The 16,291-nt window shown below is 43.2% G+C and overlaps 3 non-coding genes across 3 annotated transcripts; all 3 read right to left on the bottom strand.

Moving 5' to 3' along the window:
- Nucleotides 1-14,436: 14,436 nt before the first annotated feature.
- trnas-uga (transfer RNA serine (anticodon UGA)) lies at nt 14,437-14,518 on the bottom strand. The gene has a single exon. It is a non-coding gene; the product is annotated as a tRNA-Ser (tRNA).
- Nucleotides 14,519-15,630: 1,112 nt separating this feature from the next.
- trnai-aau (transfer RNA isoleucine (anticodon AAU)) lies at nt 15,631-15,704 on the bottom strand. The gene has a single exon. It is a non-coding gene; the product is annotated as a tRNA-Ile (tRNA).
- A 316-nt stretch (nt 15,705-16,020) lies between these two features.
- Nucleotides 16,021-16,093, bottom strand: trnar-acg (transfer RNA arginine (anticodon ACG)). The gene has a single exon. It is a non-coding gene; the product is annotated as a tRNA-Arg (tRNA).
- Between the last annotated feature and the right edge of the window lie 198 nt (nt 16,094-16,291).

Genomic DNA, 16,291 nt, shown 5'->3' with positions numbered 1-16,291 from the left:
AATAGTTTATCCAAACATATATTGCTATATCCTTTTTTTTCAAATAACTGAGGATATATTTAGCATATAATGTGATATATTTTCGAATGTATTGCAGTACTAGAGTAAGACCACTAAGCAATCTTATTCTCAGCAGATCTTATCTCACCGCCCTCTTCTCCCCCAAAACCAAGTTTCTGTTTTTAACTCATAGTATGCTTTTACTGAACCTTTCACTCCTGCATTCTTTACTGCCTACAAAGCAGATGCAGATGTTAATGCAGTAGAGCTACTCTCTCTTTTTAACATGTCAGTCCACCCTGGTGTCAGTCATGGATCTGATGACGGTCCACAAGTCTTAGGACCGCGACTCACATCGGCACTGAACGTGCTTCTGGCCACAGATAAACAGGAAAGGGAAGATTTATGAAGGAGAAAATGTGATTTTCTTTCTTTGTGCAGCCATCTACACTGTTGACCACTGTTGAATATTTCCAGTCTCATTTCTTGAGTACGACCCAGGGTTTTGGGAGGCTGCAGCAGGAGCCAATTCCATTGATCACTTGGCTGCTTGCTTTTAAGGCGTCTAGTCCTCGGAACAGACATCAGATCATCACATTGGATGAAGGTGGGTTGTGTCACATTTTTTTATTTACTTTGTTGGACTGACTTTTTGCTTCTTGACTTGCCTGTATTGCCTTGTGCCTGTTAGACTCAGCCTTTTTGTGGTGGTTGTGTTATGGCTTGACCTCCACAGATATTTTTGTCTGGACTCATTTATGAACTTGACTTTTTTCTTTGGACGTTATATTGTATATTTGCGAACTTTGTCTCTTGGCGTACACGAACAGTTGGATGGCCCAGAACCCTGAACAGAACAAAATCTGAAACGATTGTCTTCCGTCCTCTAAATTCCACCCCTCTGAATTGTACCGCAGTAGAACAACTCTCAGCCAACATAAAATCCACAGCCAGACACTTGTCATCATTCACATAAAAAAGGTCCAAGCCTGCTGCCCACATCTTAAACTCATTAAAAACAAAATCAAGCCCATGCTCAACAGACCTGACCTACAAAACTTACCGACACTATCATTTTCTCCAGCCTGAATTACTGAAACTCTCCCTCTCTTGTCTTGGCAAGGCTTTTTACTTTTTATGCGTTTTAGAATTGATTTTCAAATTTCACTGTACTTTTAAAGCTTGTCTGGAGCTCAAACATGACGACATGACTTAACTTTTTTCTAAAGAGTGTCCGCTCACCAGCAGCAGGATCCTTTTGTTCGGCATTGTTTCAATAGATGACAGAGTGAGCAGTCGGGCACATAGCGGGACTCATGATGTTTGTGTTTTCACTTTTATTTGACTGATAATCATCTAACTTTATTGATAGAAAGGTTTGTTTTCACATGTAAGATGCTGGTTTAACTTGGGTTTAAGTAACAGGTTTTGATGGAATCATTTTTCGTACTGTGTGTTCCGTAATCTCAGTCGCTTTCTTAAACTTGTGAGTGTAACTTGGATGAATGTAGTATGCCCAGTGTGTCTGCTATTTTCTAGTGAAATAAACGTGAAATCACTTTCTCATGTTCACTCACGGCTGCAACAATGACTTGTGTTTGGTTCTGACAGAAATGAAACTTCTGTAGTCTTATGTCTTGACCAGCTGTTCCTGGATGCTTTTTCTGTGGCCACCCAGAGATTGTGTCCGTGTGCGTCACCAGTCGTGATATCGATCCAACAGAGCCATTGCCATGAAGCGTGCCGTGCTCAGCTGTGGCTCGCTTGCGGTCACACTAATTCTGGGCTGCTAAAGCATGGCACATGTGACCATGCCCTTAGATCCTCAGGGATTAGTTGCTCTGAAGTTGAGAATGAAATCAAAGTCCGACCAAGCCTTTTCCATCTGAGCACCTCTTTGGAACGGTTTGCCCGAGAAGATAGAGTGGCTGAGTTTGTGACCTCCATTGTTACAGACTGACTTTTGATGCGATTTCCTGTGGAATTCCAAGGGTGCCATAATTTAATAATAAAAATGGGATTAGGGGAAAGACATTAAAAGGAAACAAACCAGAAATAAATGTATATTTATATATTTATAATAAATGTATATAAATATGTTAAAAATGACAAATATACTCATTTATTTGCCTATAAGGACATGGATACACACAGAAATGTGATTATAAATCATGAAATTCAGCTTGCTCAGCTATGTTGCGATGTCAGGACGACTGCTAGCTGTGCGTCACGTACTGGGATGCCTTCTAGAAATGGGTCATGGGGTCCCATCCAGTCAATCCCAAAGGCATCAGCCTAAAGACATCAGTACAAGTTAACAGCAAATAGTGACCAACAAATCAAATCAACAAGTTTATCATGATTTGGAAACCCCCTGATGGATTTCAACCTGCTTCAGATAGTGCTTTTTTTTTCTCCTTTTCCTTTCTATAACATTTTTGGATAATTGTATGCTGTTCTGTCTTTGTTCATGTCACTCCAAAAAAATAAAATAAAATAGTGACTCAAAGTACCACAGAAAGTTGCACAATAAATGATAGAAAATGAATGAATGATAGAGAAATGTATTCATAATACTTCACGCTAACTATTAGTTAAATTAATGTTGTGATCAATGAGAACACTAATTTAAGCACGTAGAGTTTGAGATTTTAAAGATATTGCTAAAAATTATTTAAAATTTTCCACCTAGACACAACCTCTCTCCTAGAAAATAATTCAAGTCTATGTTATGTAAGCATAACTGTTAACTGGCGTGTTACATTAGTTGAAACATAGTCACTAAAGAAAAAATACAGATGATCAAGTGCTGCTGCTAAATCTGAACCACAGTCATCCACATCCTTTCCTGCACATGGCTGTCGGTGCCATCCGATTCTCCTCTGTGTTCTTAGGGCATGGTAGTCACATGCCTCCCTGAACGGCTGCAGGTGACTCTAGTTGAGGATAGTATGACCTGTGAATTTCATCATCTGGGTTCAGAAACCACTCAGACTCCTATCAAGTAAACTCATGTGGTGTGTTTGCTGTTTAACTTGAGTTTCGCTTTTAAATTCATTTTCTGCAGGTTGTTTGACGGAACAAATTAACAAAAGCACCTCCTCAATGCTGAGGCATTATCGAGCCCGACATGAGACTGTAGTGCACCCAGAATAAACTTAGGTATACAGCCATTCTACAACTTACGCTTTATTAATTAATTTTTAATTCACACCATTTTTAACATCAAACATCCAGGAAGAAATGCTGGACGAGACTCTGAGCTTTATCCTGAAGGACTTTTGGCAATGGAGAGTAAAGCTTTCAGGAAACAGGTATGGGTCCTTTTGAACCCTTTATATGTTTCACCAACCACAATGGTTGGTGTGGTAGTTTTCTGAAGTAGTAGTTGATAAATCCAATGTATTTGGTACGCAGAGGGACAAGTGAAAATGGAAGTACAGCAGTGAGAATAGCAACTGACATGGATATCTTTGAACATGCTCTTACTTGTCACTACGAATCTGCAGTTGTGTCCATCTGTGTAGGGCGAGCAATACTTTTTCATAAAGTCACACTCTTGACAATTTAGTCCAAGTCAAAAGGGGTATGATGGAGGACTGGGCCATAACCAATAAAATCAAATGTCTTGTGACCAAAGCAGCACCAAACATGACCCAAATTCATCACTCACTGGGCAGACTCTTTTCTATTCAAACCGGTCGGGACAAACCTGATGTCTTCCTGATGTCACTGCCCGCTCTCCAAAGCGGAAGAAGGTGCAATTATTCCGATATTATTAATATCTTGCTGAAGAGAAAAGTTGTGGTTGCATTAATGTAAAACACATAAAGGGTAAATTCTTTTTTTTCCCAGTTTGCAGATTGTGGATTTTCTTTGATATTATTCAGGGGTCTCAAACCGATATGCAAAAGGGCCTTGATGGGTGCAGGTTTTTGCTGCAGCAAATCAGGAGCATAAACATGCACCAACATGGTGTGTGAAGACTGTCAAACTGGTGCTGCTTGTTTCAGCTGACACCTGATTGCTTCATTGGAACAAAAACCAGTACCCAATGTTGGTTCTTCATCTTGTCTTGCTCTCAACGTCCAAATATATTCGTCTTGTCTTGGCCTCGATACTAACCAGTCTGGGTTGGTGTGGCCTTGACTACAATATGACAACAATACTTCAGATCAAGCACAGAGATGAAGTGCCAACACGCTGGGACAACACCTGAAATTCTGTCATGGCTGCATGATGAGAGGCAGCCAGTGTGGGTAGCAGATTTGACTGTACTTACAGCTGATGAGTTTACCATCATAGGAGAGTATTTCTTGTACTTGCTCCTTTCCATCAAGCTACAGTGGAGTTGTCTGAAGAGAGGCGAGTGTCAGGGTCAAAGGTCATCCTGGTGATGAAAGTGCTCCATTTTGCACTAGAGCATTGTGCTTCAATCTTGCACACACAGGCAGCCATAAAAGCCACATGAACACCTGGAGTGTTGAGTCAAAGACGCAGCTTCCAATCTGGAGTCATGAAGTGTGGTGAGCCTTGCATCTCTTTATTTTAAATCACGTGGGTCCTGCAGTTCCTCCAAGAGCAATGAGGCGGAATTAGGACGTTGAAGTAGGCAGGCAGAGCCACTGCAGATGCTATCCAGGAAATTCAGTGGCAAGAGGCGTGTCTTGTTGAATAGCTCAACTAGACCATTTCACTCTGTGTGATTAAGTGTTATCCTTGAGCCTGCAATTCCACACTTCTTTGCCAGAGGAGGAACCAGCTGATTTTCAAATTCACCATCGCGGTCACGGTGTGTGGTCAATGAGAATCCAAGCTTTAAGGCATGGTCAGTAAATGTGCTGCCCACCAATGTTTTGTCTGATTTTGTTGTTGTGGCACCTACTGTAGGTTCGTGTGAGAGGTGTGAAAGGGTCAATAGTCACCAATATGACTTCATATCCTCAGTAATCCAAGACAAGTTTAAAAGTCTGCTGCTCTCTTCACTGGGCATCTTGTACTTAACCTCGATCATGCATAATGTTCAACTTCCTTTTACAATTGAAATGCAGGCCGGGGGCCAAATGCGGCCCTTTGACTGTATTTATGTGGCCAACCTGGAGTCAGAGAAAAAACTATAAAACGGGCATTGTTGTTGTCTCTGGCATTTTTGTCTTGTGCTTTGTTTTTGTTCATTATGATGCAACTGAAACATAACTTTCTCATTTGATTATTTTTCTTAATTGTTCGTTTTTTTCCGTGGTCTATTTTAGGAGTATTTCTTGTCCCTTAAAAGACATCAGAATTGAAAGTAGATTTTGAGATGTATGAGACACAAGTTAACTCTGAGTTAACTCGTGATTCATGACAAATTAATCACATATTTTGTATCTGTGGGAATTGTAACTTCTGATCAAGAGCCAGAGAGAGAGAATGTTTTCAATGCTATGCTTTAAGCACATAGTTGAGCCTCTTCTGTGCCTCTGAGGTGATTCTAAAGAGTGTTCTTGACAGTATCTGCTATGTTGGGTGGCTGTAGTAAACACATGATGAAAGCATTATTGGCCACTCTGCTGTTAACATCTTCCTTTAAGTTACATTTAGAACAGATACAGATATAAAACATAAATCTACAATTTACTCCACAACAAGTTACAGGTGTCCACCACCTGCTTGTGTAAAGTAGTAACTACATTGGGCTGCATATGCAGAGTGGCTGGTTTAAGCGTCTCAATTTTGAGACTTTGGCTACCAAAGGGCTAGTAGACCATTTGTGGGTAATTGTGGTTGAAAGTCACCCTCGTCGATTGTTGACGGTGACATTTCCTGCAGGGACTTCGGGACCACACTGCAGTCATCATGAACCTTCATTCCTTTGGTCTCTTTCTCCAGTTCTTTTTCTTTATCTTTCAGTGGTGAGAGCTCCACGGGGGAGCAGAGAGAGAGAGAGAGAGGGAGAGCGAGAGAAAGCAATAACAGCTTATGAAAGCTCACCTGTCGGCAAATAAATGTCTGTTTAAACAGACTCCCCATGTTCCCCATATCAGGCATTTGGTTGATCCTGGACTAAGTATTTCATCTTTTTTCTGGCTTGGTAAGATCATGATTTCCCTCATGGCTATTATGGGCGCCGCCTGTTTCTGCTTGCTGAATGTTCCATGAAAACCTCCAAAGTGAAATAACAGTCAAATCTGGAGAACATCTATTACCATCTCTCTGTAAGTCTCTGTAACTCTGCAGTCTACTTCAGCAGACCCAATTCAGCTGCATTTTCTCATGACAACGTTTTGTTTCGGATCAGAGGCGACAGTGTGAATGAAAGCCAGGGTGTGTGTGAGTCTGTGTGTGAACTTCTGTGTGCGTGCATGCTTGCGTTGTATGAGTCCATAAGAGATAAGAGTTATTAATGCCAGATGCTGACTGAGCTTTTGGTTTAGAATGATTTTGGCAAATGCAGTCTCTCCCCCTCTCTTTCTCTCTATGTCCTTTTCTCCGGGTTTTCTGACTCATGGGTCATCTTACAACATTTTCAGAACGTTCCCTCTCTTCCACCTATTTCTTTGGTTACTGAGTGGGATACTGCGAGTGAGTGTGTTATAATATCAATTATATCAAAACTTCTTTCAGTCCAGCTAGAACCATGGAGGGTAAATAGATTGCCAAACTCAGATTTGTCAGGAGTGCAACAAGGGGGGAAAAAAGCACACACTCTTTGGTGTAACGCACAGCAAATGGCAAACAGCTCACTCATCAGCTTGCTTCTCTGTGACTACATCATGGATTTGTAAACAAGTTAATGTGAGTGCCTTAGTCACTTGATAATGAGTCATGCCTTGAAATGATAATGCCCTAAAAAAAGCAAGAGCTAAGACAAACTGACAGCACAGGGACAGTCTGATGAGAGGCAGGAACATACCATGGCTGGAACGGTACAGAAGCCCATGCTGATGCACCACACTGAGGCGTGGAAGAGCTCAGGCGAAGACAAATGAGGGATTGGTGCGATAAAATAAGATAAAATAATAGCAATATTTAATGATGTCACCACTACAATAACAATACATCCAAACAAGCCAAACAAGAAATGAAACGAAGAAGAGCTGGAACGGGAAAACAAAAGTACGAAGCTCCAGTCTCGCACATAACCTGGGTCACTTAAATAAACTTAAAAAAGGAAGTGATGGAATCAGTTGACCAGATGAAGCATTGTTCAGTGGAAACAAAGGAGAAATTGTCAAGATTGTAACCGGTGGCAAGTGCGAGAAACATAATGACATATTCAGTGCCTGAAGAAATGAAAATTGTAATATTAGCTTTTTGTTGAAATCTTGTGCCAGTGACACTTTTTAGTGTTTAACTTGTTGTTAGTTTGGTTTTTGTTATGTTGCTAGTTGGTGCAGCAGGTCCATTGAGATGGAGTTGGTAGGTCAGAACCTTCAGTAACCTGTGGATTGGCGGTTGGAATCTGGTCCACGTCCGAACACAGTCATCTTGTTTCATTGAATGGTGGTTGCAGGACACATTTCTGTAGAGGCATGGTAGAGTTCAGCACAGCTGCAGTGGCTAGAGGTGATGCTCCAACATAGCATTTTTATTCTCTGCCTGACTTTTTGCCAGTCCCCACAGGATTAAGTCTCATATTTGAGGATTAAAACAACAAAATGACTGGGTTATCAGAATTTAAGTTTGGTTCAGAGTCCTGGTTAAGGTCAGCCGTTTGTTTTGGATGCTTAGATTTAGGCTGCAAGGCTGGGGAAAGCATGAGAGCCAATGATATGTCCACACAAAACATGAAAAACATGACTTTGCGTGCATATGTGTGCATGAGAGAAACTTCCAGCTTCTCATGTGCAGTCTTGAGAATGCAGTATTGGCGTCATTAAAGCAGTGAAATATGCGATGTTGATGAAACATTAAAAGATATGAATGTTCAAAGGCACATTTTTTCCAAGCCCCTCTGACATACGCGTATCACTGCGAGCCAAGCACAGCGTGCTCTGCTACTGTCGTCACAACATGACTAAGGGATTTTGAGCCACTACTCTGCGGACTTCTTTCTAAAGTGAAAATGAGTCTGTTTGACTCGTAACTGCACACACACCAATTTACTCATGTTGCATTATTATACTGAAAAATTACAAGACTTTAAGCAGTCGTGAAAACAAGTGTGGAAGTAGCATGTTTGCACCATGATCAAAAACTAACAAATGAACTTTAGGAAACGAACAGCGCAGAGAGTTGGTAATAACGTAGTTCCAGTTGATCCGAAACTTAGCAATACACTGTGTAACGTCCACCTTTTGAGCCCCATACGCGCAACGCAATAATCCATATACTTGCATTATATTATATTGTATTAGAAGAATGGAGGAAAACAATGGCGTAGAGCAGTAAGAGGAAGGGAGTGGGCTTAGCTGTGTTTGCGAACAATAGGTGGTATCACTCCGGGCACATCACTGTCAAAGAATAGCTGTGCACTATGGACAGCAAGCTATTCGCCACTAAGATGCGGCCATATTACATCCTGAGGGAGTTCTCACATGACACAGCACCCGCCTTCATTCAGCCAGTACGTCACCTGCAAACCCAGGGACAATAAAACTGCTGTATGCTCACACCAGGGAGGCATATCTATCATCTCCTCTCCCACCCTGGGCAAATCTGACCATAACTTTGTCCTCCTCAAGCGAGTCTACTGTATAAACCACTGGACTGATAGGGTGGCATCATACAAGTACCTGGGTGTTCATCTGACCAACAAAATGGATTGAACTATATACACAGATTCTCTTTCTGTCAAACAAGGGCCGCGCAGGCTGCTCAGAAGGCCGAGGTCCTTTTGGGGTGCAGGAAACGCTCCTCAGGACCTTCAATGACCCTGCAGTGACATTAGCCATTTTCGTCTGAGGGGCCAGCATTATGGACGGAGACATAAAGAGACTGGTGGCCAGCTTAGCATAATAGACACATTATGTTACAAGTCGGAAAATGTATTTAAATTATGAAACGATAGGGAAAAGTCCATCCTTCTCCATAGTGAACTCAAGAGTCTCATGAGCACAGTAACCTGCAGTTGCCTGGAGGGTGCCAGGTTAATGCCTCCTCTGGTAAAACAAATGTGCAACAATGCATGCCAGAGATTGTCATTATTTTGTTCCTTTGTAAAGCACTAAAACCGCTGTAAAACGGAGATTATTATTATTTTTCCTGATTTTCATCGGCTTTGTTATGCAAAGCAAAGACGATGCTTTGTATACAGATTTGTGTTTGTGTACTTTGTCAGAATGTTCCACAGCTCAAACACATTTTCATTTAATTTATATTAAACACTAACACAGTTGTAAACATTTTTGTAAGTATATGAGAGAAAACTACAATAGAAAATGGCCTACGGAATTGTCTGACATTCAAAAAAGAAACCCTCACTTATTTTTTTTGTGATGGTGAGTAGTGAATACATTGTGTCTTTATGAAGTATGTTTACCCTGTCCACTACATTGTGTTCATGGTCATAATTGACTGACAGCTGCTCGTCCCATATTTTTCAAATCCAAAACTTTGTCCATTGTTTTCATTTGCATAATGATATGAAGCTCCCTTTTTTCAGTGTCACATTCAGTCGAAGAAGTTCCTACGACTGAAGAGGGGTTCAGAAAAAAAAAAAAAATCATAAATTGCTTTGCTGCTGACTGGCATGTTGACATAAGAGAGAAGAGAGAACGGAACTGACTTCTGTTTCTACCATTCAGGAAAAAAAGGAACAAATATGGAGAACTATTCGAGTCTGCCGCTCAAACACATTGACACATATGAATATTTTGTTTGTTTGCTTCACTAATTCTTAAGAATAGTTGAGCTATTTTTTTGCAGTGCGCATATCTGTCTTCTGAATGTGTTGCTGTCTTTGTAGACAACGTAAACTCTCATCAATGTGCTTATTTAGGTGGAGAGTATTGAGGTCGCATGGGTAATTTGCATATGAGAAGTCCACATATATATTTATAGATAATAGATGTAGCTTGTGTTTCACCACATGTGTCTGAGGTAAGGCGTGGATGTCATTCATTCATTGGGACTCAATGGCACCAGGTTCTCTCATTATCTGACATTCAGAGAAAAGGGTGAATGGATAAATGCGGACATTGGAGAGTGGTCTGCACAACGTCATCTCGCCAGCCACATGTCTAATTTACTTATAGAGGCAGACGTTGAGTAGTGGGGTGTAATATGTATATCCTTGTCGAATGGCCTGCAGTATGAGGGAACAGTTTATGGCGTTACGGTGCCATCTACTGGCTAAACTGTGCCTGGCATACACAGCCTGCGATTAGACGAACCCCATTGAGACACTTTCTGTATGATTTATTTTTGATACAATGCTTTCAAGAGGAATTTATATCCTGCTTGACGCCATGAAGACATTTGCAAGAAGTAAAATAAGTATTTAAAGGTCCACTGTGTAAGAATTTCTCACATCTAGAATACTCAGAGGGTAATATCTGTGAGCTTTATTGGACAGAAATTAGATTCTTCTCCTCCTCCTGGTGCTGTGTCCAGCTCCTCGGGACTGGTTGTCTCTTCGGGCTTGGCTGCCTTGCTGGGGTCTCATCCTGCGTGGTCAGGACCAGCCTCCTTAGCTTTGCCCACAGCGCTCTCGTCGGCGTTGATCATTGTCCAGCCTTGCTTCTCTGACTCGCTCTGGCGCCGCCAGAGTTAAGTGGATATTAAAAATGGTTGCCCCAGGGGCCTGCAGGCTGACCGCGAGGCCTGAGGCCTTAAGCGGCCCCCGACTCCTGCCAAGCAGCGAAATCTTCAAGCTCTGGCCCAAAAAGAGAGTCCATCAGCGGAGCTTGTAGCAGGGTTCTCTTGTCCTGGTCAGGCATGGACGAATAACAGAGCCATAAATGACGATGGCCTACGTGAGCAGCATTCTGTATCCTGGCACCGAGAATGGTGAGGGCCTCAGCCATGCGCAGTCCAACGTTTGCAATAATATCCTGGACCTGGGTCACATCGTCTCTGGTAAGTGATGCCTTGTCTACTGACGGACGGTCCAAAGCTCCACATAAAAAGGCCATATTATTTGCAAGTGCTCTCACCTGCGTGTCCCCTTGCTACGCGCGGTTAAACAGACTCGCTGTCAACCGGTCATTAGTATCCGGGAGGGCCCCTTCCCAGGCTGGTCTCGGTCTCACCCCTGCGATCAGCATGGTCCTCATCGCGTCAGAAGGCGGGGGAACCTTCTTCTTCAGATCGATGCCTTCCACCAGGCTGTAGGGGACATACATTGTCGCGGGGGGCAACCACTTCATAGGGGCCACGGCCTCCCGCACACCAATAGACCAAACGTCTAGCATTGGACAAACCTGGGGACGGTGCTTGGCCTTCTTCGCCGCCAGCAGGGGCCCCATGACCACTCCGACGGTGAAAGATGTCAGCTTGTTTGTGTCAGACTGTGGTAACTCCACACCCATATGCTTGGCTGCGCTGGAGAAAATGGCCGGCAACATGGAAAGCGGATAATGGAGATCCAGCTTGGCCTGCTCCATCTCCTCAACATCCTCTGTACCGTCACTTTGCTCGTCGTTGGGAAACAAAGTGCTCGGGTCCACCGCTTCGTCCACGTCTGCCCACGCCTTCCTTGTCTCGGGGGCGGAAGGTGTCGGGGGTGACCATCAGAAACGCTGCCCGGCGAGCCTTCTCAGCCTCAAGGTACGTACACACCGAACGCGACATTTCTGTCGCTGTAGCGCCAGTCGTCAGCAGCAGGTAGCTTGCTCAGGTCGTCATTAGTCGCCACCTGTCCGGATCGAAAGTAGGTCAGTCGCCGGGGGGCGTGGTCTCAAGTTGTTGTGAACGGTGGATTGAAGATGGCGGAGCCGGTGCTCAAACTATCGCTACTTATTAATTGAAAACATGGAAAAAGAGACGTCTCTCGTTTTGTAGCATTCGCCAGAGCCGCTCACACTGGTGAATTTAACTTCCTGCTCCAGCAGCGTCACTGGGATACGGCCGCTTCGTGCGTTACTTCAGACAGAACCGCCGCGAGTTGGACGACCTGTTGGTCCGGATCAGTGGCCGAATACAGGACACCAAGTGCCGCGGTCTGTCCTTGGTAAGCACCTCGATGTGTAGTTCTGTACGACGACGTGTGTCCAAGTCTTTCTGAACTGTCATCAGTTCATGAAATCCGCGGTCGTATCTGCTGTATGCTTGAAGTAATTTTCGGAGATATATCATCTGTCATCGTCAATAATTTGTACACTAAAGTCTTTTCAGTGAGCGCCACTTTGTGGTAATCAATGAATGCAACAGTTAAATGCATTGTGATGAAACAATTTATCCTGTGAGGTAGATGCACTGTTGTATGGTTGATATATACTTTGTTAAATTATCACCTACATATACATGTTTAAATATCCATGTATGGTTTATATTTTGCAGATCTTCGGTAACAGGAGACTCATCACCAACTGCTTCAGTGTTGGTGAGACCGTCCACTTCCAGGAGCTGACCAGAGGACCACTGCCACAGACCACATGTTTTTATTGAAGATGAAGCATCTCCTTTGTGAACAAACAGTTATCAGTGCACCACAACTGCTCGTTCAAGAGTCAGCCACCTATTTTAACAAAGCATAGGTTCTTGCATATATATTTCATCTCTGCAATAAAACAAAGTTGTGTTCAACTCAATTTGTTGACATTTTGCAAAGTGCTTTTGATTTTATTTTTTTCTGTGAATCCATTTTTCACAAAAAGAAATGTTCATTGTCAAACACTTTATTGGCAAAAATAAAGTAACTAATTCATTTATACTCATTTAATACACACAGAATCACAGTCAAACTTGAAGTGAACTACGTAGGTGTGTTTAGAAGGATCTTCCTCAGAGGGATGAGGGTCAAGAGAGGCGGAGGAAGTGGGGCGGCATCCGGTTCTTTAATGAAACTGTGGCTACAAAGAAAATAAATGAAGGGTCCAAATGATTTCAGTCAGCTGTTGTTTTGCTTGGTAAAGTAACATGTACATTTTAAATTTATGTGGAACTTGGAAGGAACGAGGACCTTGAAAACTGTCCCTTCTTCTGAGCTGGGTTTGTGGAGGGAGTTCATTAGTAGATGTTTGAGCTCAGCATCAGCATCGGGGGACACCTTCCTCTGTTGGTCTCTTCCTTCGGTGTCCTGCACATAATGGAAGTTGAGTTCAATTACATGCCATAGTGATGAGTACGAATAAATAAAATCTGTATAGGACAGCAATAGTTAACCTAAAGCAAGTCATGTCACTATGACAGTGAATGATGTAGAACAATAACATTTAATAAAAAAACAGAATAATGCTAGAAAATACTATTTCTACATACATCAGGAGCAGCAGTGGATGAGGAGGGGACAGTGGCAGGTGGAGGAGACGCAGCAGCACCAGGTGAGGCAGAGGAAGGTCCATCCTCCTCCTCATCATCACCAACATCATGAGTGGATCCATCCTCCTCCTCTCCTTAATGACAGCATGGCGTGATTACATTATTGTACTAGCTAAACAGAAAAAAGCAATACAGAAAGCTACATACATTTTTATATTTATATATTAATCTAGTATTCAGAATGTCCCCACTAAATGAACGTGCAAACCTACCTGCTACCTTGCTGCTGCTGCCTTTCCAGTCATGTTGGCCGAGGTCTCTCTTGGAGATGAAGGGCTCCAGAAGAGAGAGGACGGAGAAGAACGCTCACTTCACGGCACTACAGTAGATGCCGCTGACCACTCCGCTCCTCGGTCACCATCCTCCCCTCATATAAACAGAGCCTTCAGGACGTCTCATCTGAATTAAATTAAATCAGAAACAGTACTTATTTATCCCGTCGCCATACATACGTAGTTTCTACCGTCGCAGCACTACATTCGCCACGTAAACTCGGTGGACATTGCGTTTAGACAAATATAACTTAAGTAAACTTACGTAAATAAAGGTCTCAACTCACCAGTCACGCCACCGTTGTGGCGAACTTTCCCTCCGGACAAGATTCTTCCTATTTATGTTCCGGTGGATATTAAAAAATGCACGATTTGAGCCACTCTCAGGACGGTGGAAAGTCTGCTTGTAAACAACCGCAGCGATTTGCTTCTCCTCCGCTGGGACACGTCACTCGCGGATCTGGTCTCTCATTGGTCAAGGCTCCGCAGGTGGTGAACTTCTGCGACTGTCGCTGTAACCCAGTTGTGTCGTCTTGAGTAGCCAGAGTCGCCGTATGGAGCTCAAATCTTGGAGCGTTGCACACCCCAGTCGTGTCGCTGCCATGTTGGTCGTCGCTGGTCGACATCAGTCGCCCAACCCCATTGACTTTCTATGCAAATCAGTCGTGTCGCTCGCGGAAGTCACGTTTGGTCTGTACGTACCCTAAGTCTGGACGCTGACTACGACACACAGGTCACTAGGCAAGAAAATCTACATTCACGTTGCTGGTAGGACTCGAACCTACGCGGGGAAACCCCAATGGATTTCAAGTCCATCGCCTTAACCACTCGGCCACAACAACACTGTTCCTCAGACACTTCATCAGTCATTTAGTTATGGGTTCATTAGAAATCAGTTCAACATATCTCTTCCTCATCTTTCAAGCAACAATGATGATGGCTGCTTTTCAAGCACTTGACCTGGGTTCGATTCCCAGCCACGGCACGTAGCCCATTCCATTCAGTCGTGATTCAAAGAACTGGTTTCTTCTGACCATTCACAAATCCACTGAAGGCACGAGTGATGAAGGCCATGGAACTGAAATCCATTGGGGATTTCCCCCGTAGCTTCGAGTCCTACCAACAACGCCAGGCAGAGATTGATTTTTATCCCATTGAGACCTGTCTGTTGGTGGTCCGCGTCCAGCCTTAATGGGACATTTGTGGTGTTGACAGTTGAGGCACAAATATTCTGCCATCCACGGTTAGATGGCAAAAACAATTGGCAAAGCCTGAGAATTGAACCCAGGTCAACTGCTTGGAAGGAAGCTACAGTTTACACAAGAACACCATTGCAGAGATTCCTGTCAAGGTACATTCACATTCACAAAGAGAAATCGACAATAGCGGATGAACAAACATGCAGTGAGATGAGGTTTTTGGCCGACTCAGTTCGGCTCCTCAGCTTCTCTATTTCTTTAAGTCCATGTCAGCTCAAGATATGTATCTACTCAGTTCCACTCCGCCCATAAATTGATGCATCGGTCAAAATATAGCAGTGTGAGTGTTATGAATGTGGGTTGGAATACTTGAGCTTCATTTTCTAAACGTTGTGATGTCTGATGCTGAGATTGCTCCCTTTCATATGGTACCTGAAGGACACGGAGCATGGACTGTGCTGATGGACTTGATGGAGGTGGTTGAAATAGTACTGTGCCCGGTATTCACCGAAGAATCAATTCAGGATTTGCACAGGAAGATACTGGACCACCGAAACATTTCAAACTCCGGCCTCAACATCATGACATTGAACACTACCCTGACCTGATAGGGTGTTTTGGCACCCTTGATCATTTATGGAGCGTAGGATTTGAGGGTAAACACCGCATTTTCTTTATATATATAGATACAACTGTGAAACTTCTCTCATGTTAACTGTTAAATACATATATAGTCACAGTTAACATAATATCATTGGCCAGTATGGGGATCGAACCCATGGCCTTGGCGTTATTAGCACCACGCTCTAACCATCTGAGCTAACCGGCAAGATCCAGGAGTTATTGTATTGCTGTTCTGGAGATAATGAAGATAATGAATGATGAAGGAGATCGTCAGATGTGGCAGTGGAATTAGGGCTGATCACGGATTGTACTCACAGTTTCTACATAGAAGCTAAAGTTAAAACATCAGTTTCTGACAAGTAGCATGCATTAGCAGTCAGGACCCATGTTTCTTACACAATAGAAGAAGCCACCTCACCACATTTCTCTCACATTAGTGTTGACCAGAAAAGTTATGTGGCATGCACTGCAGAAATACTGTTCTCATGTTTTGCTTTTGCATCATGAATGGAAGATTAGCCCGAGCTAGCCAGGAGTCGAACCTGGAATCTCCTGATCCGTAGTCAGGCGCGTTATCCATTGCGCCACTAGCCCTATGTTTTGTTCAATTGCATGTGAACTGACTTGAGTGTTTTGTGACAGCTTTACACTTCCAAATCCTAGCTACAGTTAATGATGTGATCACCCTCTTCCTAAACTACCTCATTTATTCCAGGTACGTCCCATATGGTGTCGTTGTTTGGCCCCTGGTATGGGAACCACATCGGGACGCTCCGATCGATCAGTCACCAT

Source organism: Synchiropus splendidus, chromosome 10, assembly GCF_027744825.2.
Source record: "Synchiropus splendidus isolate RoL2022-P1 chromosome 10, RoL_Sspl_1.0, whole genome shotgun sequence".
Taxonomy (NCBI): Eukaryota; Metazoa; Chordata; class Actinopteri; order Syngnathiformes; family Callionymidae; genus Synchiropus; species Synchiropus splendidus.
The sequence above is the reverse complement of the archived record's forward strand: the minus strand, read 5'-3'. Positions and strand labels throughout refer to the sequence as shown.